The sequence below is a fragment of the Phascolarctos cinereus genome, unplaced genomic scaffold, assembly GCF_003287225.1.
Source record: "Phascolarctos cinereus isolate Bilbo 61053 unplaced genomic scaffold, phaCin_HiC Scaffold_2;HRSCAF=192, whole genome shotgun sequence".
Taxonomy (NCBI): Eukaryota; Metazoa; Chordata; class Mammalia; order Diprotodontia; family Phascolarctidae; genus Phascolarctos; species Phascolarctos cinereus.
Genome location: NW_027555625.1, coordinates 100,983,625 through 101,007,056, shown reverse-complemented (window position 1 = coordinate 101,007,056; position 23,432 = coordinate 100,983,625).

Sequence of the window (23,432 nt, the reverse complement as noted above, 5' to 3'; positions counted from 1 at the left end):
GAGATAGCAAGTGAACTCTAAGGTTTTCATATGCATTTAAAGTAAGGGAATTAAAGGTCCTGGATTAGAATAATATCTGAGGGGAGAGCAATCTTTGTAGCATCAGAAAGGGCAAATACACAGATGGGTGAGTGCAGATTTATAGGTGATGCAATGTAGATGCTGCATGCTATTATGAGGAACTAGGCTTGGAAATGGAGTTTTCAGGGATATTCAAGGTAAACATAGACATCTTGTATGATGTTCAGTCTCCTGGATAATAGGAAACCAGCATAGTGTCAACAAAACAGAAAACTAAATCAGTTTCTTGGAGCAGATGGAGACAATTATTAGGAACATGTGCCTCGAAGTTGCAATGGCTCCAGTTATTTTGTTTGAAAACACATTTAGGCTGCGCCTACTCAGTTTTGATTCTAGCTCTCATTTAGTTCAGCATTTGTGTATGGCAGTGTGGCAACAGTGGCAATGGTGGAAGTAGTAGTAGTGGGTCAATCTAGAGAGCAATAGCATAGCTAGCTAGTGTATTTGCATATATATATATATATATAATATATATATATATATATATATATATAGTGTGTATAATGCATACATGCAATCTACACATGCATGTATATATGTGTGCGATACATATGCCTATACCTACAAATATATGCATACACACATATACATGCATGCGTGTATATATGTATATACATACACATGCGCACATATATGTACGTGTATGCATATGTGTACATCTGCATCTACATGCATATACACATACACACATCTACATGAAAGAGAGAGAGGGGGAGAGAGAGAGAGAGAGAGAGAGAAGAAGATTTTACTAAGTTCTTACTCTGTGCCAGATAATTTGCTAAGCAAGGGGGATATACACATAAGCAGAAAGGGCAGTCTTTGCCCTTCAGGAGTTTACCTTTTAGTATGGGGAGGCAACACATAAAAAGAAGCTGAAAACAGGGGCAAGATGAGGAGAGAGAGATAAAGTTACCTACCTATGCGGGAGCATAGTAGATAAAGTCTGGGGAGTTAAGAATACAGACTAGAGGGAAATAAATACATGGTTGCCCTAGGCATCCTCTGGCAAATGAAGATTTTGGTAGGGGCCACAGAATCGGAGGACAGTGAACAGGGGCTGAGGGTACTTCCAATGTGAGAAATCATTCAAGAGTAGAGTGAGCTTCCAGGGTGAAGAAGTTTCCATAGCAGGTAGAAAAAGTCCTATGGAGAGTCAGTAGTACAGTCTGGAGAGGAATGAAGACAACCATCATATTCTCTAGTTGCCTTGTGTCTATGTCTTGATTCCCTCAAGAACAGCACGAGAGCCCTGAGAAGCTCCTGCACTGTATATTTTTTGAATCCTCCACAACATAGACAATCATCATAGCATCATGATTATAGCTTAAAATCTAGAAGAAATGTTAGATGACATTTAGCTCACTACCCTCATGGTCAGCATGAGAAACCAAAGGCCAGAGATGTTGAACAACTTCCCCAAGCTTATCCAGGTAGTAAGATGCACATATCTCCCTGTCATGGCATTTATGGATCTTTCTCTCTCTAGATTTAAATGCTCTGACCTCTGCTGGGAGGGAAAAAAAAGATGTATAGGAACAAGGATTGAGGATCACTGAATTAAAGTTGAAACGGACCTCTGTTAGTATCATAGTCTAAACCTAGTAAGTCCCAACTGAGGAAACTCAGGAATAGAGAGGTTTAGTGGTTTACCTAAGTTATATAGGTAACAAAGTAACAAATAGTTGAGGGGATGTTTGAAATCACGTCCTCTGACTGCCAATATAATCCTCTTTCCCCATTTCCTTCCTACTTCTTGACTACATTTGCAAGAAAATTCATAACACAATTCAGAAATCAGTTGTTGTCCCCTAATGCCAGTATAGAAACCAGCTCTGGCCTTCCAACCTGTCTTCAGCATTTTAACTGGAATACACTCAGTTTCTTGCAAGACCAGAGCCTTAGGCTCACACTGGCCTACAACTCTGAGGGGTTGCTTCAAGGCTGGATGGTCACAGATCTCTGACACTCCTTTGATTTCTTTCCCATTAGGATTTGCTATGTAGTGTGAGAGACTTATATCCTGACTCAAAATAACTAAAAGTGGCCTAGGGCTTTTACAGGGACCCCAAAACAGCTGCTGTCACAGGAAGAGGTCTTTCTGAGGGCATGAAGCTGGTTATATCTGATATATACTTATATCAGATTATATACTCAGGTTATATACTTAAATCTTTTCTGACTTGTCTATCTTAAAACATAATCTTCACCAACCACTCATTCTTCAATTCTCTTGCTTTATCTGTTGTCACCCTATTACAGCTACTTCTTAACATGATCTCAATAATTATTCTGAGCTTTATAAAATTTAGTCCCTTTTATTATTACATCAATAAGCCTGACTTCATAATAGCTATTGATGCCAGTAAAGTTTAAGTGTTTTACTGCAGTCCTTCTGTCAATGGCATTCTAATCAGCATGAATGCAAAACACAATTTATGATGACATTTTTATTGCTATGTTATGAGCTGTTCTCCCACCCCAGGGTAGGAAACATACCTGCCACAGTCTGTATACTCCTTCAATTGCTGTGCAGGACCTGTGATTGGAATTAAGCAGAATCCAACATCTGTATTAACATTTTACTGTAATTACCTTATGCTTCTAAGTGGAAGGACCTTATAATTAGCCATCCAGGACAATGGCATAGATGGCATGGATGCCTACTGTGTATTTTCATATCTAGTCAGATAAAGTGGGAAGGCAGAGAATGAGGTGTAAGAAGAGTGCCCACACTGGCATTACTTAGTGTGAATGCAATATCCCTGAAGGACAGGAATGTGAAGTGAGAAGCCAAAAAAAATGATAAGGTCATTCCTTTCTAAAGGATGAGGTATTAAAAGAAATGGGAAAACTGATTATATTGAAATGCAGTTATCAAAATGTCAAACAAAATAAGTTGACCAACACTCAGTTAAGAATTCTTCTTTAAACTATATATTCTAATTTTGTAAGGACACAGCTTCAATATGAAGACTGTAATAACTTCACTCTTTCCACTCTGTCCCTCCAAAAGAAGATAGAGCCCAATTTTATTCAAATTTATGCAAGATTATTAAGGTATCATATTATCTAAAATATTGCAAAATTTGGTAGTTATGCCCATTCAAAAAAAATGAAACATGGAAGACGTTTCAAAAGCAACTGTTATATGGTTCAGACAGTTTTGCCATGGTAAAAGCTCAGTCTTCTGGTTTCATTTCTACTAAGAATGTCAATATTGATGTAACTCAATTTCTGCACTAATGAGCCCATTTCGTAGTCTCTGGACAAGATTATTAAATTTAAAGTGAAGTAAGTTTATGTTATAGATGTTCTAAAAAATATATGATTTTAGCTTTTTCTGTCCCCTTTTCTATCCCTTTGCCACAGATGCTGTCCCTCTCACTTTTATCAATACAATCATTTTTTTTCTTTTTCTCCCCACAACAATAATCTTTACAATGCCACTACCCTCAGGTTTCTATATATAAGGAGGTAAATAACTTTCTAATAATGATGATGATAACAACAAAAGTAACATTTATATAGTACTTCAAAGTTTTCAATGTGCATTACATATGTTAACTCATTCGATCCTAATAATAACCCTCAGAGGTTTGTCTCCATTAAACATATGGGGAAACTAAGATTGGGACAATTAAGTAACTTGCCCAAAGAAGGTGACATAGAAGCGTATGGGGCAGGATTACAACTCAGGTCTTCCTGACTCCTGGTTTCACACTCTGTATCTACTCTGTTAACTGGTTGCCTATTGCAGTTGAAGGCATATACCTTTTTCTATACTCTTTCTCTCTCTCTCTCTCTCTCTCTCTCTCTCTCTCTCTCTCTCTCTCTCTCTCTCTCTCTCTCTCTCTCCTTTCCTCTCTTCTCTTCTGTATCTCTTTCTCATATATATACACACACGTATAACACAAACACTATATTTATATCCTTATTAAATCTACTCCTTTTGAACAATCCATCCAGTGTCATATTTCAAACATGTCTCATTATCTTATGCTATCAGATTTCTAAATCTTTGAATTCATATTTGCTTCTATTTATTAAAATTGTAGAGTATTTGATTTATTACCCACACACTGGGGAAACTGATAAATAGATATAATTGAGCCTAAAGGTATTGTTCTATACTTGTTTCCTTCTGAGGAAGGAATGGGAGGACTGGGTCCATCACACATTATGGTTTTTAGTCCATGATACCTGTTATTCTCAGTAGCACCAATATTCAGATTTACAATTTTATGTAGATATCTTCCTCCCTTCTTCTCAAATTCCATTTTGTGTTGCTCAGAACCCATCTTTTTGACATTAGAAGCTATTTCCCACCCAAAAAGCAAAAATCTATTCTTTAATGCCATTTGTATGTCCAGGTATTAGTTTCCCACATTTTTATTTTTCTTCCAAAGTCAGAGCCTTCAGCTTGAGGAGATGAAAAATGCCATTTGTACCCCACATCCTCCAATTTTCTCCCCAGGTATCTGATTATCCTACTTTCTTGACCTAGGTCTGGGGATCATTTAAAACTAAATACCTGCTTTCCTTTTCTCGTTAGTCAAGTATCATTTATTAAGCACCTATTATATGCCAGACACTGTGCTAAGCACTGGACATAATGAAAGGCAAAAAATTGGCAAAATGGCACCTGCTCTCAAGGAGATCACAGTCTAATGGGGGAGTCACTATGCAAAGAACTATGTACAAACAAGATATACATTCACATTCATATTCATACACACGTACACCATAGTCTCAGAGTGAAGGCATTCAGATGAAGAGGAAATGGGAAAGCCTTCTTGTAGAAGATGAGACTTTAGGTGAGACTTGAACAAGAGCAAATAGCAGGAGAGAAAGCATTCCAGGCATGGGACACAGTCAGTAAAAATGCTCACAGTTGGAAGATGGAGTGTCTTGTTTGAGAAAGAGAAGGATGTCAATGTCACAGGAGCAAAGAGTACATGAAGAGAGTTAAGTATAAGATGACTGGAAAAGTAGGAAGGGGGCAGGCTATGAGAAGCTTTAAAAGCCAAATTAAGGATTTTATATGTGATCCTGGAGGTAATAGGGAGCCCACTAGTGTTCATTAAATGGAGAGGGGTATATGTGATATGGTCAGACCTGTACTTTGGTAAGATTAATTTGACAACTGAAAGGATGGATTGGAATGGAGACTTAAGACTAGGAGACCAACCTGCAGGCTATTGCAGTTGTCTAGGACTGAAGTGGTGAGGAACTGGACTAAAATGATTAGAATGTCAGAGGAGAAAAGGGGGAATATATGAGAGATTTTATAAAGGTAGAAATGAGAGGATTGAACAATTAATTGAATTTTTTGGGTGAGAGTGAAAGATGAAGGAGGACACCTAGGTTGTAAGCCTGAGTAAATGGGGAAATAGTGGCACCCTTGATGGTTTCAGAGGAGTTAGAAAGAAGGGAGTGTTGAGTGGTGAGATAAAGTTCAGTTTTGGCATTTTGAGTTGTTCATTGGAACATTTGCAAAATTAGCTAATGTAATCAAAGCAAACATAAAATAAATCAAATAGAAGTTATAAGATATCTTGTAATGTAAGATTTCAAACAATATCTTATTCTTCTAGTCATAGATGGTCTTGGGTGATATAGATTATAGGTGTAGAACCCTTCCAGGGCTACTCCAACTTTTACGTTGGGTTTTCCAGAGAGTGACTGACTACTCTCAGGATTCTGGAAGTAATTCAATGAGGACATCTTTAAAAAAAAAACTATTCTGAACTTAGACATAAAATAAGCATTTCCATAACAAAGTAAAATAGAAAAAAAGAGGATTGTACCTCAAACTACAAATCCATTATTTATACAACCTGATTTTTCTTTTAAATATATAATACAGTTACCATGTAAATTTCTTTTTTCCCCTCCTTCCTCCCTCTCCCAACCTAGAGATGGCTACCATCAGACACAAATATATATATATATATATATATATATATACATATATATATATATATATATATATATATACATGTATATGTATATATGTATATATATATGTGTGTGTGTGTGTGTGTGTGTGTGTGTGTGTGTGTGTGTGTGTAATTCCGTACTATATATACTTCTATTTATCAGTTTTCTCTGAATTCAGATTGCATCTTCCTTCATAGGTCCTTTGTAGTTAATTTGGGTATATATAATAGTCAAAATGTCTTAGTCACTGAAAGTTGTTCTTAAAACAATATTGCTGTTACTGTATGCAATGTTCTCAGTTCTGCTTGTTTCATTCTATTCATTATTTCATGCAACTCTTTCCATGCTTTTCTAAAATGATCAAGCTCATCATTTCTTGTAGTACACTGATGTTCCCTCACAATAATGTCCAACTTGCTTAGCCATTCTGCAACTGATGGACATCCCAGGAATTTCCAGTTCTTTGCCACCACAAAGAGAACTGCTACAAATATCTTAGAATGTATAGTTTCTTTTCCTTTTTCCCTAACTGTCTTGGGAAAGGGACCTAATAGATTGCTAATTCAAAAGGTATAAGCAATTTTATAACTCTTTGGCTATAATCCAAATTATTTTCCAAAATAGTTGGACCAGTTCATAGTTTCACCAACAGTAAATTAGTATCCCAATTTTTCCACATCCCCTCCAACATTTGTTTCTTTCCTTTTCTATATTTTAGCTTATCTGATAAGTATAAAATGATATCTCAAGATTGTTTTAATTTGCATTTCTCTAACCAATAATGATTTAGAGCATTTTATATGACTATAAAAAAAATTTATTTCTTCATCAGAAAACTGCTTGTTCATATCTTTTGACTATTTATCAATTGGAGAATGAATTGTATTCTTATGATTTTGACAAATCTCTTTATACATTTGAGATATGAGACCTTTATCTGACAGGCTGTCTATAAAATATTTCTTCAATTTTCTGCTTTCCCTCTGATTTGGCTACATTGTTTTTATTTATACAAATCTTTTTAATTTCACGTGATAGAAATTATTCATTTTATGTCTTACAATGCTCTCTATCTCTTGTTTATTCATAAATTGTTCACCCATCCATAAGTCTGATAAGTCATATGTTCCATGTTATTCATATTTTCTTGTAATATCTCTCTTTATATCTATTTCATGTATCCATTTTTACCTTATCTTGGTAAATGGTGTAAAATATTAGTCTATGCCTGATTTCTGCCATACTGCTTTCCAATTTTCCTAACAATTTTCCCAAATAATAAATTCTTATCCCCAAAACTTAAGTCTTTACACTTGTCAAAAATAGACAAAAAGGATAGCTGTGGGGTTATCTAAAAATCTAAATGTAAGCCCCCATAAGTGTGATTCACAGTAAAAACACATCAGTAGATTTAATTATCTTTTAGCAAAGGCATTTACTAAGCTAGTGAAGTAAAAAGACTGACATAAAACCTTTTCCCTGAAACCCTGGGGCTTATACCTCCACAGAAATAAACAGCTGTACAGGAAGAAGGGCTTCAAACCTAGACTACAATAGTAATAAGGTACACATGTAGAATACGCTATGTAGCAAAGAGCTATTTAAAACAAACAAAACTGCTGGCACTCTAATCCAAAGCTGGTGTTTCTTTACCATGAGAGGCTATGAGTCTTCAGCTTCCTTTTCTCTCATTTGACTGTCTTTCACATCCATTTGTTTTCAATATCCTTCTTGACTCTTTGCTGAATTCCTTGCCTTCTACTAGTCCAAAAGGTACAGATGGCATGGGTAGGGGAAGAGGGTACAGAGAAATGAGTAAAGAAAATATGAAGTTTCTCCTTTTGATCCCCAGGAACCGATTCCCTCTCAGGGGTCCCTACCTACTCCTCTCATCCTCTTAAGTCTTTAGCTATAAGATGAACTCTAAACTAGAATTATTCCACTGCAGGACTAGCAAACTAATAAGCTGACTCAACTGTTTTCATGCATAAATAAGCCCAAAAGGAATGATTGATTGTATTCTTGACCCAGTTAGAAAGGATTCATACTTAACAAAGTGATCCTGGTGTTAACTAATCTTATTTAGACCTTGCAACTAAAATATGTGTGATACATGGCTGTGGAGTTGAGAAAACTTCCTTAACATCTACTACTCTGTTGATTGATTAATTGATTCAGTTAGAGTGACTGGGCTTTCTATGATTATATTAACTGAAGTGAGGGCTTCACACCCCTCTCAACCTTAAATAGGAAATTTCTCCTCTACTCCTGTTTTTTTTCCACTTCAATACTATCTTGATAATTCAAAGCAAAAAAAAAATCTGTATATATATATATATATATATACATATATATGTGTGTGTGTATAAAATTGTATATGTATATATACATATATACATAAATATGTGTATATGTGTATATATGTATGCATATATTTGTGTGTGTGTATATATATGATGGGGGCAGGGCCCAAGCCAAGATTTTTGCCTTTGTACCAAAGGGAATCTGGCTCCCACTTGTCTACAGACCCCAGCTCTTATCTCCCTTTGAAAGCCCTAGCTTACCTTTAGATCTTATTCAGATGCGCCTTCAACCCTTGCCCTGAAAAGAATCTGGCTCCTGTTTGTCTACAGGACCCAGCAAACCCTTAAACCTTCAAATTTCTTAATCGACTCCCCTCATCTCCCTTTGAAAGTCCTAACCCCACCTTTTGATTTTGTGCAGATGCCTTTCAAACTTCTGCCTTCCTGTTCACTCCATTAGCTATTCCTATTGTCTATTCAATCTCTCAGACCTCCTCAATTAGAATTCTTACCTAGACCCTTTTCCCAACCCCCTTCTCTGACCACCCAAAGTTACTTTAGTATTTAAGATCCACCTTGGCCCCCATTCAGATGCTGAGAATCTCAGGCCCACAAGGCTGAGAACCTGTCATGTCTGCTGGTCTTAAGGGGGTCACCTGGCCTATGTGATATATCACTAATAAACTTTTCCTCTGGCTGAAGAAGATTTGAGTTGAATTCATTCAGCAGGTTCCCGTACCACAATTTTGGGTTTGCAGCATCCTAGACCTCTTCATATATATAAAATTCACTCACCCACTTCCACTCTCCTTATTGCCTTCTTCCCCTGCAAAAGCAGAAGTAGAATGAGAATTCCTGTTGTCCAATAGTCATGTGGGGGATTAGGCAGATAATGGACCATTCCAAGAAAGAGAACAAAATACTTTTCTATTGTTATTTTTGTTCAGTTGTATCTGACTCCTCATGATCCCATTTGAGGTTTTCTTGGAGAAGATACTGAAATGGTTTGCCATGTGCTTCTCCAACTCATTTTTACAGATGAGGAAGTGAGGCAAACAGGGTTAAATGACTTACCCAGAGTCACACAGCTAATAAATGTCTAAGGTCAGATTTGGATTCATTAAGATCAGCCTTCCTGACTCCAGACCAGGCAATCTAACCACTGTGCTACAAAGTTGCCCCTTTCAAACACATTTTTCTAGGGGTAAAATAATAGTTCACCATATAAGAAATGTATTAAGGATCCTTTTCCCACCCCTCTGGTAATGCCTAAATGAACAAATATGGCAAAGAGACTCTAAAGGCCCCAATCTCAGAAAGAGAAATTAAGTAACCTATAAATAAATACTGAACGGGGGAAAACCCTGTAGTATGATATCCATTTACTATTATTAATGTTATTATTACTACTACAAATAGTAATGAAGGTTAGCATTTACGTAGCACCTAATATGTGCTAAGAACTTTAGAAATATTACCTTAGGACAGGCTTGGGTGGTAGGTGCTATTATTATCACCATTTTACAATTGAAAACATCTCCCTTCATGATTGTTGTGAAAATAAAATGAGATAATATGTATCATGTGCTTTATACATCACGAAGTACTATAGAAGTATTAGCTATTATTATTATATCACTTTAGTGTCTTGTCAGGAATTTTAAAATTTGCATCATTATTCATTAATGTCAAATTAATCAAACAAATAAATGAAATCTAAATAGATACCTTTATGAGACAAATATAGTTGTAGTTTCCCAACCAGACTAAAACAAATTAAGCATGGAAAGACAAACATAGATAGACCAATATCACTAACAAATAATGATGAAATTTAAAAAGTTACTGGAAAGACACTTAAATGATATAATAATAATAATAATAGCGAATATTTCTACAGTACTTTAAGGTATATAAAGCTCCCAATACATATTATGTAATTTTATCTCCACAACAATCATGGGAAGGAGATGCTATTATTATTCACATTGTACAGTTGAGGAAACTGAGGCAGACAGATTAAATGATTTGCTCTGAGTGACACAGCTAGTAAGTATGATGCTGGATTTGAACTCAGATCTTCTTGATTCTAAGCCCAGCTCTTTATCCACCGCATCCTATGGCATATATTTTCAAAATATATTTGAAAAATCATTATTACCACATTGGATATATTCTGAGAATATATGATTTAATATTAGGAAAACAATTAGTAAAAAAAGGACAGGATTGCATCAATTGACTGAAAATACTTTCCATAAAATGATATTACTCATTTTTGTAAAACATTCTAACAAACACAGAATTGGAGGAAGCTTTCTTTTATGTCAAAGCAACATAAAATCTCAGTGTTTCAAGTCATCAAAGGTCATCTACTCTACCTCATTGATTCCACATCATGTGCAGTAAATGCTCATATAGCCTTTACTTAAAGGTCTCTTGTAAGGAGAATTCCACTACATCGTAATGCAGCCCTTAACTCTTTGAAAGAACCTTTCCTTCTTTTTCCCTCCTACATTAAGCACAAATTGTCCCTTTAGACCAATAAGACATTGATTATCATTCTGCTTTCTATAGCCCAAATCATAAAGTCTATTCCTTCTTCCACATGAGTGCTCTTTGAATGCTTCAAGTCCACTGTTATATTTTCCCTATGTCTTCTTTTCTTCTGTATAAATATTAACAATTAATTCAACTGACTCTATATAGCATAGGTTTCATACCCTTCATCATACTGGTTTCTAATGTATTTTACTTAGAACTGAATGTAGTATTCCAAATGTTGTTGACCAGGAAAAAAGTTTAAAAAAAATCATTATTATCAACTCCTTCGTTCTTGACACCATACTGAAGAGGACTAGGACTTTTGGGGTGCTGGGATCCCAAGATCACCGTACCAGGCCCTGCTGAATGAATTCAACTCAAATCTTCTTCAGCCAGAAGAAAAGCTTATTAGTGATAAATCACATTGACCAGGTGATGCCCGTAAAGACAACGGGCATGAGAGGTTCTCAGCCTTATGGGCCTGAGATTCTCAGCATCTGAATGGGGGCCAAGGTGGATCTTAAATACTAAAGTAACTTTGGGTGGTCAGAGAAGGGGGTTGGGAAAAGGGTCTAGGTAAGAATTCTAATTGAGGAGGTCTGAGAGATTGAATAGACAATAGGAATAGCTAATGGAGTGAACAGGAAGGCAGAAGTTTGAAAGGCATCTGCACAAAACCAAGGTGGGGCCAGGACTTTCAAAAGGAGATAAGAGGAATCCATAAGGAAGGCTTTTCTGGGGCCTATAGACAAAAGGGAGCCAGATCTGAATAAGATTGAAAGGTAAGGCTAAGGCTTTCAAAGGGAGATGAGGGGAGTCCATTAGGAAATTTGAAGGTTTAAGGGTTTTCTGGTCCTGTAGACCAATAGGAGCCAGATTCTATGCAGGGCAAGGGTTGAAGGTGCATCTGAATAAGATCTAAAGGTAAGCTAGGGCTTTCAAGGGGAGATAAGAGCTGGGGTCTGTAGACAAGTGGGAGCCAGATTCCCTTTGGGGCAAAAGCAAAAATCTTGTCTTGGGCCCTGCCCCCATCAATACCATACCGTTTTTTACTGTAGTTAAAGGTAGCATTATCTTTTTTTGCTGTCATATTATCAAAAGATTGGCACATTTGGCTTGTAATTCAATAAAAATCCCAAGGCCATTTTTGTTTCTTCAGATGAACTGATGTCTAACCATGCCTCCCTCCCCCAGTCTTTACTTGTGAATTAGTGATTCAAACCCAAGTGTGAGTTTTTACATTTCTCCCAGTTAAATTTTATTTCATTCAATATAATACTTGTCAGGTAAAGCTTTGAATTGGTCTAACTACTCTGTAGTATTATGTAAGAAAAGCTAGTAAATTGTTGCCCCTCTCAGACCCAGCGATTCCACTACTGATTTTATACCTTTAAAGAAGTTATTAATAACAAATGAGTTATAGGCATAGATATAATAACATTAGAGTGCCAGGCACATAGTAAGTGCTAAGTAAATACTTTTTCTACTTCTCTCTAGGTATATTAAAAGAAATAAACTAAATAGCCATCAGCTGGGAAAAGCTGACTGAATTGTTTTATGTGAATGTAATTAGTGAGTGAACTAATTCATTGCCCAATCTCAGTGCCCCAGGCAACTTTCTAAGATTATTACTTCCTAAAATGAAGCTGATCTGAAGTTTTTTTTTTTCACTAAGAGATCTCTATATGCTGAGGAAATAACAGGTCCACTTGATAAATATAATAACAATGATGCTGCTTATGTAAGGAGCAAAAACTGAAGAATTCAGGGAAACATGAGAAGACTTGTAGGAGATAAGATAGGGCCAAATAAATAGTACACAGGATGACAGCCAAAGTGTAAATAAGGACAACACTAAAGTGCCACTAAGTTTAAATCAAATAAAATGGTATAGGTATGAAGTTATTAAAGCTGATGCACACATCCTTCTACCCTTTTAACCAGCAACCTTCAAAAGGGTTGACATGTACTATCAATCTCAATCTCTTGTTTTGTCAGTTTTGCCTAATAATTTTCAAATAATTTATTTTGGGAGCAGTTTATATACTTGGCACCAGCCTTACTTTAATGTCTTTATTCACATTTTTTCTCAAATTCTGAATTTTAACTAAACTGGACTTCTAGCTGCTCCAAAATCACATCCTCCAATCTCCCACTTCCCTGCATTTGCCCATGCTTTCCACCATTCCTATGATAAATTCATTCTATTTCTGCCTAGTAATCAATATTTTCCTTCAGGAGCTACATGTACTACCAACTTCTCCTTGAAATCTTTCCCTGACTTCCTCCCTTCCTCTGACATATCTCAAATTTCAAATAGATAGTGGAAATTATTTCTATATAGCTTACTTAGATTTTAGCAATTATTTCTCTGAATTTCTCATGCTAACCATATGGTTAAGTTGAATAGATTTGTGCTCAGTGACAGGAAGGACTGGTTGGATTCCTACTTGGCTGAATGATTGCAACCAATGAATAGTAATTAATGAGTCAGCATCAGTTTAGAGAGAATGATGACTGGTTTGCTGCAGTAAAAGCATAGATGGACGGTGTATTAGTTTTGCAGATGACATAAAAGTAAGAGGAATAGCCAGTATATTGAAGGAAGGACTTCCTTCAGGCCAGTAGCTGTCCTTTGTTCCTTTCCCAGCTCTCCTTCTGACACTCTGGATTTCATCAGTGACTCAGCTGCCTTCCCTCCCTAGAATATCCTTTCTTCCTGCAACTCCTTTCTCCCAATGGTGAGTTCCTTTTAGATGCTGAATTTTGAGGAAGAATCCCGCTCCAACCATCTCATGTGGCTCTGCTTCTGAATCTCTAGACTTTACCACAGGGTCCCATGAGGGTACTCACCTCCCACTGTTCTGTGCTTTAGGGTTTCTTTTTATGTGCTGTCTTCCCTCATTAGAATACCAACTCATTGAGGGTAGTGGGCATCTTTTTTCATGCAATTGTATCCTCAGTGACTGTCACATAATAAGCACTTAAGAATTTTTTGGTGATTGGTAACAGCAAGGATCTAAAAGGATATCTGTAGTTTTGAAAATTGGTTTGAATCAAGTGAAATAGAGCTAAGTTTAAAACCACACATTTAGGTTCAAAAAATAAACTTAATAAAGACAAGATAGGAAAGTTGTAGCTAGGTAACAATTTGTATGGCAAATATCAGGGTTTTTATTGAATTGCACATTCAATATGACCTAAAGGTGGTTAGCACTAACAAAGTGATTTTTGTTATAGCATTCAGGACTAAGGAGAGAAGTGATAGCTCCCTATACTTTACCTTGATCAAACCACATCTGAAGTATTGTGTTCAATTCTGGGCACCACATTTTTTTTAAAAGAACATTGAAAAATTGAACAGTGTCCGGAGGAGGGGAGCAAAAATGGTTCAGAACCTTGAAATCATGTTATCAGTTAAAGATATTGGGATGTTTGTCCAGAAAAATTGGACATTTATGGGGCAAATGAATGCAAATGAATGCAAAAGCAATTTTAAGAACTTACTATATATCAGCCACTGAGATAAATTCTATGATATACATTCAAAAATTAAGAAAGTCCTGTATTCAAGAAATTTATATTCAAATATGAGGCAATAATCAATCAACCAATAAACATTTATTAAATACCTACTAAGTCCCAAACACTATGCTAAGTACTAGGGATAAAAAAAAAAGAGAGAGGCAAAAGCAGCTTGCATTCAAATATGAGAGAATAACATATTAAAGAGTCTGCGTGTAAAGAGTCATGAGATAGTGGCTTTATCTAAAGTGTAGTTAACTGACACATTCTATACACGAAGTTATGTTTTCAGAATAGTGATACTTTGAGAGGACACAATTACTGTCCTGAAATATTTAAAAAACTGTACTGTAGAATGGGCTAGATGTTTTTCTTGGCCTCAGAGAAGAACAGCAAGCAAGGCTTGGAAGTTGTAGAGAGGGAGATTTATGGAGGAAAACCATCCCATGAATTGGAGTTATTCCAAAGTGGAAAGGGCTGTCTCAAAAGGTAGCAGGTTCTTTCCCAGTGGAGGTCTTCAAGGAAAGGATAGATAGCCACTTTTGGAGTATTACATAGAGGGGATTCTTGTTTATGTTTATGGCCTCTTTGTTCCCCTCCAACTCTAATTTTTTGAGTCAGTGAATCTTTGTCTCTGTGAAGTAAGCTTCTTGAGGCCAAGGACTATATTACTTTTAAATTTAGACCCCAAACACTTAGCATAATGCTTTGCACATAATAAGTACTTTTTTCATCAATTCATAAGTTATTCCATGAGCATTTGGTTGAACTTAAGAAAAACAATGCCATAAAAAGAAACAAAATTAACCACAGAAATACTAGGAGCCATGTAGTTTTTCCAGGGGCCAGCTACATAGCACAGTAGATAGAGTACTGGACCTGGATTCAGAAAGACTTGAGTTCAAATCCTGCTGCAGACACTTAACTAGCTGTGTGACCCTGGGCAAGTTATTTAACCCTGTTTGTCTCAGTTTCCTCATTTGCAAAATAAGCTAGAGAAGAAAATGGCAAACCACTCCAGTACCTTTGCCAAGAAAACCCCCAAATGGGATCACGAAGAGTTGAACATTGCAATAAAATGGTGGAAAGAAAGCTCGATCAAAAAATAATGAAAAGCCAAGTTTTATCTATATATGTGGGCAGATTCAGAAAACAATTATTTTATTTTCACTGCTCCTCTTATAGAATATTCAATGTGAGTAATATTTACTCTCCCTTTTCAGTTTCTGGCTTTCTCTTTGGGCCAGTGAATCAGTTGTGTTAATTTTCGTAGTGCCTTTGTGGTACACATAGGTCACCAGAGGAAAGCAAAGAAAGTCATAAATCCTTTTGACCAGCCCATGATGCAAGCTGTGAGACTTATGCTAGATGAAAAAGTTCTTGCCTTCAAACCCATTCTGTTATTCTTTCACAAATTCCTTCATCACTATACCACCTTATTTCCCTCCAAGCTTGTAAATTGGGAATAATAAACCTTTAGTGGTAATCAGTGTCCGTACAATCTGTGTGGTGATATTAATAATGATAACAATAGCTAGCATTTATATAGAACTGCAACATTTGCAAAACTCTTTATAAATATTATCTCTCTTTTTTTAACTTTTCAACAACCCTGGGAAGTAGGTGTTATTATTATCAACCCCATATTACAGATGAGAAAACTAAAGAAGATAGAGGTTAATTGACTTGTTCAGGTCTACTACTCTTGATATACATACTGTACCACGTAACTACCTCTATACAGTGGAATGATTGGTTTCATATTGCACAACTAGATATTCCAAAGTTGGGGCTCAGGAGTAGATCATATCAACTGTAAAAACTTGTGAGCAGCTAGGTGTAGTAGTGGATAGAGTGCTGGCTGTGGATTCAGAAAGACAATTTTGTCTCAGACAATTGCTTAGTTTTGTGTTCTAGGCAAGTCACTTGTCTCCACCAATCTTGGTTTCCTTATCTACAAAATGGAGGGTAACAATAGTCTGTACCTCACAGAATTGTGAAGATTCACTGAGATGACAGAGGCAAAGTGTTTTGTAAACCTTAAACACTAGATAAATGCAAGCTATTGTGCTTTAACAAGGTAGGCATTGTTCCAACAGCATAGTATTAGGCAATGGCCCTGATGAGTTACTATGACAAGTCCTTTATAGGGACTCATTGTCATTCTGTTTCAGACTGAAGGAAGAGGAATGCTGATTTTCCCTGATGGCTCCACTTTTTGAGTCTGAACCTGGATAGAATGATAATTGCTGCTGAAGCGAAAGAAGATGCAGGTGACTGGAAAGTAAAGGAAGGGAGGAATCATTACAAATTACAAATACATTACAAATAATTGTAATTCTCAAATCTTAAAAGCAGGCCAGCAACGTTATCCTTTGTGTAAGCAAGTTATTATAATTTGCATAAAGAAACCATTTGTCAATGCCTAATTAAAACAAGGGATGTTTTATCAGTCATTTGATCAATTAAAAAGGTTTTATTAAGTACTATTTGCCATGTACCATGCTTACGGCTGGGAATATAAAGAAGTAGTCAAAACAATCCCTGCCTTCAAGGAGTTTAGATTCTGCTATTAGAGAAAACATATATGTCAAAAAGTATATTCAAGATACATAGTAAGTGGAAAGTAACCTTAGAAACAATGGCACTAGCAGCTAAATGGTGCAGTCCACAGAGCTGTCTGCCTAGAGTCAGGAAGACATGAATTCAAATCCAGCCTCAGATACTTACTAAGTATGTGACTCTGGGCAAATCATTTAACCTCTGTTTGCTTCAGTTTCTTTGTCTCTAAAATGAATATAATAGTAGCCGCTACCTCCCAGGGTTGTTGTGAAAATCAAATGAGATAATAATTGTAAAGCACTTCACAGAGTACAAGGTACATAGGAAGTCCTCTGTAAATGTTAGTTATTATTATTATTATCATTATTAGCAGCAGCAGAGGGAACAGGAAAGGCCTCCTGCAGAAGTTGATATTTGAACTCTGATAAGAATCAGAGAAGAAGGAGAATATTCAAGGTGTGGAGAATAACCAATAAATGTAAATGGGAGACAGAGTGTCATGTGTGAAATTGACAAGTAGGTCAGTATAGATTGTAGAACATATGAAGGGGAATAAAATGTAAAAAGACTGAAAATATAGGAAAGGACTAAGGAATAATCATTTAAGGAGAATTTAAGTCCCCATCATAGAAAAATTTTAAAAATCAAGAAACGTTTAGTCTTGGGAACAGCCTCCACACATTTCAGCACTTTAATGAATAGCAGACACAACTTATTTCCTTATGTTGCTTTTATTTCATTTCTAGCACTTAGCACGGTGCTTGGAACATAGTAAGCACCTAATAAATGTTTTATCTAATCTCTGTGTTCTAGTAGTAAGACATGCAGTCTTTGAAGGCTTGGTGTTGAAGTCTAAGACGAGAGATCTCCAAAAAATCTGCTGCCATTATCCTGTGCCTTCCGCATTTGTCTGAGTCCTCAGTGGGGAAAGGAACCCTTCTCCTTTATATCAATTCTGGTGAAGGACAGCTTCCTCTGCTTCCCCAGCCAGAGCCATCCCAGAATGACAATCTGCCTTCCACTCTTTCAAACACCTAGTCATACTGACCTGTTAACTGTGCCTTCTTATTTAACATTCCACCTCCTACTCGCCTGAGTAAATGGCCCAACATGTCTTAAATGCCCTCACTTCTACCCTCTACCTCCTAGGATTCCCAGATTTCATCAAAGTACAGCTCAGGTGATAGCTCCTACATGAGGCCTTTCCTGAATACCTCAGTAATTAATACTCTTTTGAGATTACTTTGCATTATTTATATTTCCTTTACATATATTAGTATAAGCTGTTCGACAGGAAGGATAATTTTTTTTTCTTTGCTTTCATATATATAGCAGTGAACACTGTATCTTAAACATATTAGATAATTAATGCTTGTTTAATGAAATTTAAAGCACTTTACAGCCTGGTTCCTTCTACTTTTCTAGTCTTCTTACATTTTAGTCCCCAACATGTACTGTAAAATCCAGCAACACTAGACTTCTTGCTATTCCTCACTGATGATTAGGCTCTATTTCCTGAATCCATGTCTTTTTATCAACTATTCTCTGTGCCTGATGGACACCTTCCCCCTGTACCTCCTGGCTTCGCTGGCTTCTCTCAAGACTTGGTTCAAACGTTACATTTTTCAGGTAGCCTTTCAAATTCCCCCTCCCAACCCCCACCATCAGTACCTTCCCTCTGAGATTACCTTCCCTTTGGTACTTATCTTTCTGTATAGTTATTTACCTGTTTTCTCTGCCATTACGTGAGAGCTCTTTAAGGAGAGGGCAATCTTATTTCTTTTCTCTTTTCTTTTTTTTTTTTGAGTCTGTAGCACTTATGACTAGTGGACAGCTAAGTGGTGCAGTGGATAGAGCATCGGAATTGGAATAGGAAGACTCATCTTCATGAGTTCAAATCTGGCCTCATTTACTAGCTGGGTAACTCTGGTAACTTAATTCTGTTTGCCTCATTTCCTCATCTGTAAAATGAGCAGGAAAAGGAAAAGGAAAAGCAAACCACTCCAGTATCTTTGTCAAGAAAACCCCAAAAATGAGGTCACAAAAAGTTGGACATGGCTGAACAACAGCAACAACACTTATCACAGGTGCCTGGCAAATAATAAGTGATTAATCAATGCTTCTTGACTGATTGAAATGAATTTAATCAGATATTCTCAGACATGGAGGGAAAGATCATCTTGCCTATAATTAAAGTCTGATCCTAGAGTCTATCTGGTCTCTGATAGTTGGCCTTTTCATATCTGGAACAAAGAATCTACCTCACTTCCAGATTTTCAATTCTAAATCATGCTGCCAATCTCCACCCCCACCCCTACTCCCTTCCAGCTTTTCTTTACATGTTGTTTTTCCCCATTAGAACATAAGTTTTATGAGGTTAGAGACTTTTTTGATTGCATTTAACTCAAAGCTTGGCACATAGTAAGCAGTTATACACGCTCTATCTATGTTTGTGTGTGTATCTATCTATCTAACAAGCTAGCTATAGATACAGATAAATAGATATAGATATGCATCTACCTAATAATAGATATAGAGGCTACTATATGCCAGGCACTGTGCTAAGTACTTTACAAATATGATGTCATTTGATACTCAAAGCAACTTTTGGAGGTACATTCTGTGATTATCCCCATTTTACAGTTGGAGAAACTGAGGTAGACAGAAGTTAAATGGCTTGCCCAGGGTCATACAGCTAGTTAGTGCCTGAGGTGAGATTTGAACTTGAGTCTTCCTGACTTCAGGTCCAGTGCTCTATCCAACCCTATCTATAGCAGATCATGAATTCCTTCTTTAATATCTTTCATAAAAGTATTTGAAGGAGAACTTCATTATCCCCAAGCCATCAAGTGCAATGATCTCAGGGTTGCAGGAAAGTAAATTTGATCCACATTACAGAAAGGATGGCTACTCCTGGTCTGCATCCCAAGTAAGTGGGAAAAATTAAACAAACTATACTGTTCAGGAGGGAGCAGTCTAGTGTAGCATGATGAGGTCTTGCTGGTCAGATTTCACACTGAGTAGTGCCCATATAAAATTCAGTTTAAAAGCAGTGAAAATTGTTTTTAACCTCCAGCTCCCTTTTTAGTCTATTCACAGGCATTATGCTAGAAACACACAGTGTACTCTAATAAACACTAGCAGTAAACAGAAGCTTCTCAAATCTGTTCTCTTGCCAATGGGATGTTCATTAAATTTTTCTCTCAATGAGATTTTTAGCTCACTCCTTCTGTTAGCTCTTCCTTTTCAGGTATCCTACTGTGATAATATCCATGGGAGAAAATGAACTTGTGTGGTTTTGTTGGTCTGCTTATGGGTGAATTGGGTTCTTTTGGGAAAACTTTGTTTTCTTGGTCAAATACTGCTAAAGGCCTCTACAGGGAAGAGACAGTTTTCCCCCTCTTATATGTACAATAGATGAATCTTTTAAAATGTAGTGCGTGTATGTGTGTGTATGAATGTGTATGTATATGCGGACTGAGGGAATGCATTCAATTCAATTCAACAAACATTATACTCCAAGTGCTGGTAATTTTTTGGAGTAGACTTGTGGTTTTACTGGTAAAGGGTACTGTTCTGACCATTTCAGTCCTGTATTCAAGAACCTCCATTTCATTCCAGTAACAATCACATTACCAGTTTTAGTCTTCTGCCTTTCATAGGTCTTCCTTTTCAAGATGAACTAATGGTCCTTCCAGAAATTTTTATAAACCTGACTAATATAACTATCGACTAATTAAATTTTATAGTAAGAAAGATAGAAGGAAATTTGGAGAAAAAAATGGCAAATCACTCCAGTATCTTTGCCAATAAAACTCTGTGGACAATATGGTTCGTGGGGTCATGAAGAGTCAGACATAGCTGAATGACCCAACAAAAGCAACAAAGGATGGAAGAGTAAAAATCAGAAATGAATCTGATGTTGCTACCTGAATAACTAAGGAGATGGTTGTGTAAGCAACAAACGAAAGGGACTGGGAAGAATTGTTTGTTTGTTTGTTGGCAATTGGGGTTAAGTGACTTGCCCAGGGTCACACAGCTAGTAAGTGGTCTGAGGCTGTATTTGAACTCAGGTCCTCCTGACTTCAGTGCCGGTGCTCTATCCACTGTGCCACCTCGCTGTCCCGAGAAGAATTTTTTTTGTTTGTTTGGTTTTGGTCAAGAAAATAACTTCTATTTCAGTCATATAATTGAAAGAGGATTGCACTAAAAATTAGGAAGACCTAGACATCAGATATATTTTTCTGAAACTGGCTCAGTACATAATTTACTGGGTGATTGTCATCAAGTCATTTAGTATGTCAGGTCTCAGTTTTCTCACTTATAAAATTAGGAAAAAGATACCTGTACTGTCTAGGTCACAAGGTTCTTGTGTTCTGAGAAGTACTAAATAAATGAAAAGTCATCACCTAGAAAATGCATGCATTTTAGCTCTTTTCCTCCCAGGATAGTATTTGAAAGGATGATTTTGAGGACACAACAGCTAGTTTTCTTTGATTCTATTCAATTCAACAAACATTCATGAAGTGCCCACTATGCACAAGGTATTGAGGTTACAAAGACAAAAATAAAACAATCTCTGCTCTCAAGGAACTTGCAAATTCTATCCATCATCAGATTTATAGAACAATAGATTCTAGATTGTAAAGGAATTTTATGTGTTGTGGAATCCTGTAGAATAGTATCAAGATGGGAAGGAATCATGAAGCCAAGTTTAATTCTTAAAATGATTATGCTTCACGCTTCTTTTCCTTGCTTTGGGAGGCAATACTCTAAAATTACTTTAGTTACCTTTCTGTCTATATTTCACTACCTAGAACTATAAAAATCTATTTTAGGGGAAGGATTTCTACGTGCTCAGCTGACTGAGCTGACTGCTGACCTTTCCTTAATTCCCCTCCCATAAACTACTTCTAAATTCCCTAACCCATGAGTAATTCAGAAATTCATTGTCCTGAAATAGAGTGTGCTCTCAAATGTACTATTTTTTTTCTCAATAAATTAGAAGAAATTTTAACTTGTCCATCTTTTGGGTGGGAGATTTGAAACCTCCTGGTGGCTATGCAAAACAGAAGCAATCATAGAATTACATAGTTGGAAGGAATTTCAGGGACCATCAAATCCTTCTCATAGCTGAGGAAGAATCATTTTGGAAGACCTTCCCACCTCCACCACTTCCTACCACTGTTTTTATCCCAGTGAAATCAGACTAAAATGTGAATCAAGCATCCTATCATTGAAAGAGTAGCCCCCAAGAAACATCATACATTGTGAGGTGTGTGTGTGTGTGTGTGTGTGTGTGGAGAGAGAGAGAGAGAGAGAGAGAGAGAGAGAGAGAGAGAGAGAGGGAGGGGGGGGGGGAGAGAGAGAGAGAGAGAGAGAGAGAGGGAGGGAGGGAGGGAGGAGGAAAGAGAGAGAGAGAAAGAGAGAGAGGGAGGGAGGGAGGGGAGAGAGAGAGAGGGAGGGAGGGAGGGGGAGAGAGAGAGGGAGGGAGGAGGGGAGAGAGAGAGAGAGGGAGGGAGGGAGGGGGAGAGAGAGAGAGAGAGAGAGGAGGGAGGAGGGGAGGGGGAGAGAGAGAGAGAGAGGGAGGGAGGGAGGGGGAGGGAGAGAGGAGAGGGGGAGAGAGGAGAGAGGGGGAGGGGGGAGAGAGAGAGAGAGAGGAGAGAAGAGAGAGAGGAGAGAGAAGAGAGGAGGGAGGAGGGAGGGAGGAGAGAGAGAGAGGGAGGGAGGGAGGAGAGAGAGAGAGAGAGAGAGAGAGAGAGAGAGAGAGAGAGAAGGATAAGTCCCACTAGTAATGCCTTGGTGATAATTGATGCTGATTTTGTGTGTAGGAAAATTTTTGGAGACTACTTCTTGCATTGATTACTTCGTCATTTACCAGTCCAACATAGGGCAGCTTCTTTTTTTTTTTTTATCTTATCCTCAGTACCTAGATATTAAAGAAAAGTATTAAAGAAGAGTAATTCTTACTGTTAGCTTAAGATTAACTGTACTTTGTTCATTTATTATGCTGTATGTCTCTAAGACTCCACATTCCTAGAGACTGCTATGCTGCAGTTTGTGTTGTGTAAAATGTTACTTCTGATAGAATAAGAAGAAGACGACCTTTTTACCCCCATTCTTCTTACAGCCATGGTAATTGTAATCATCTTTTCCCCTCCCCTAAACACTTCTTCCTCCTAAATGTTGGTTTTCCCTTGTCCCAAACCATGCTTTTGAAAAAATATATAACTGATGTATGTTAAGCTTCATTTGCTCAATCAACAAGTGCTTCTTAAGTGCCTACTATGTACCAGGCACTGAGCTAAGTGTTGGGGATACAATTAAAAAAGAAAAACAGTCTTGACTCTAATGGAGCTTATATTCTAATGGGAATACAACATGCAGGTTAACAGCTGTATACAAGATACAGAATAGTTAAAAATAGCCATAGGCAAGATCACTAGCAGCTGAGGAGAATAGGGAAATGTCTCCTAT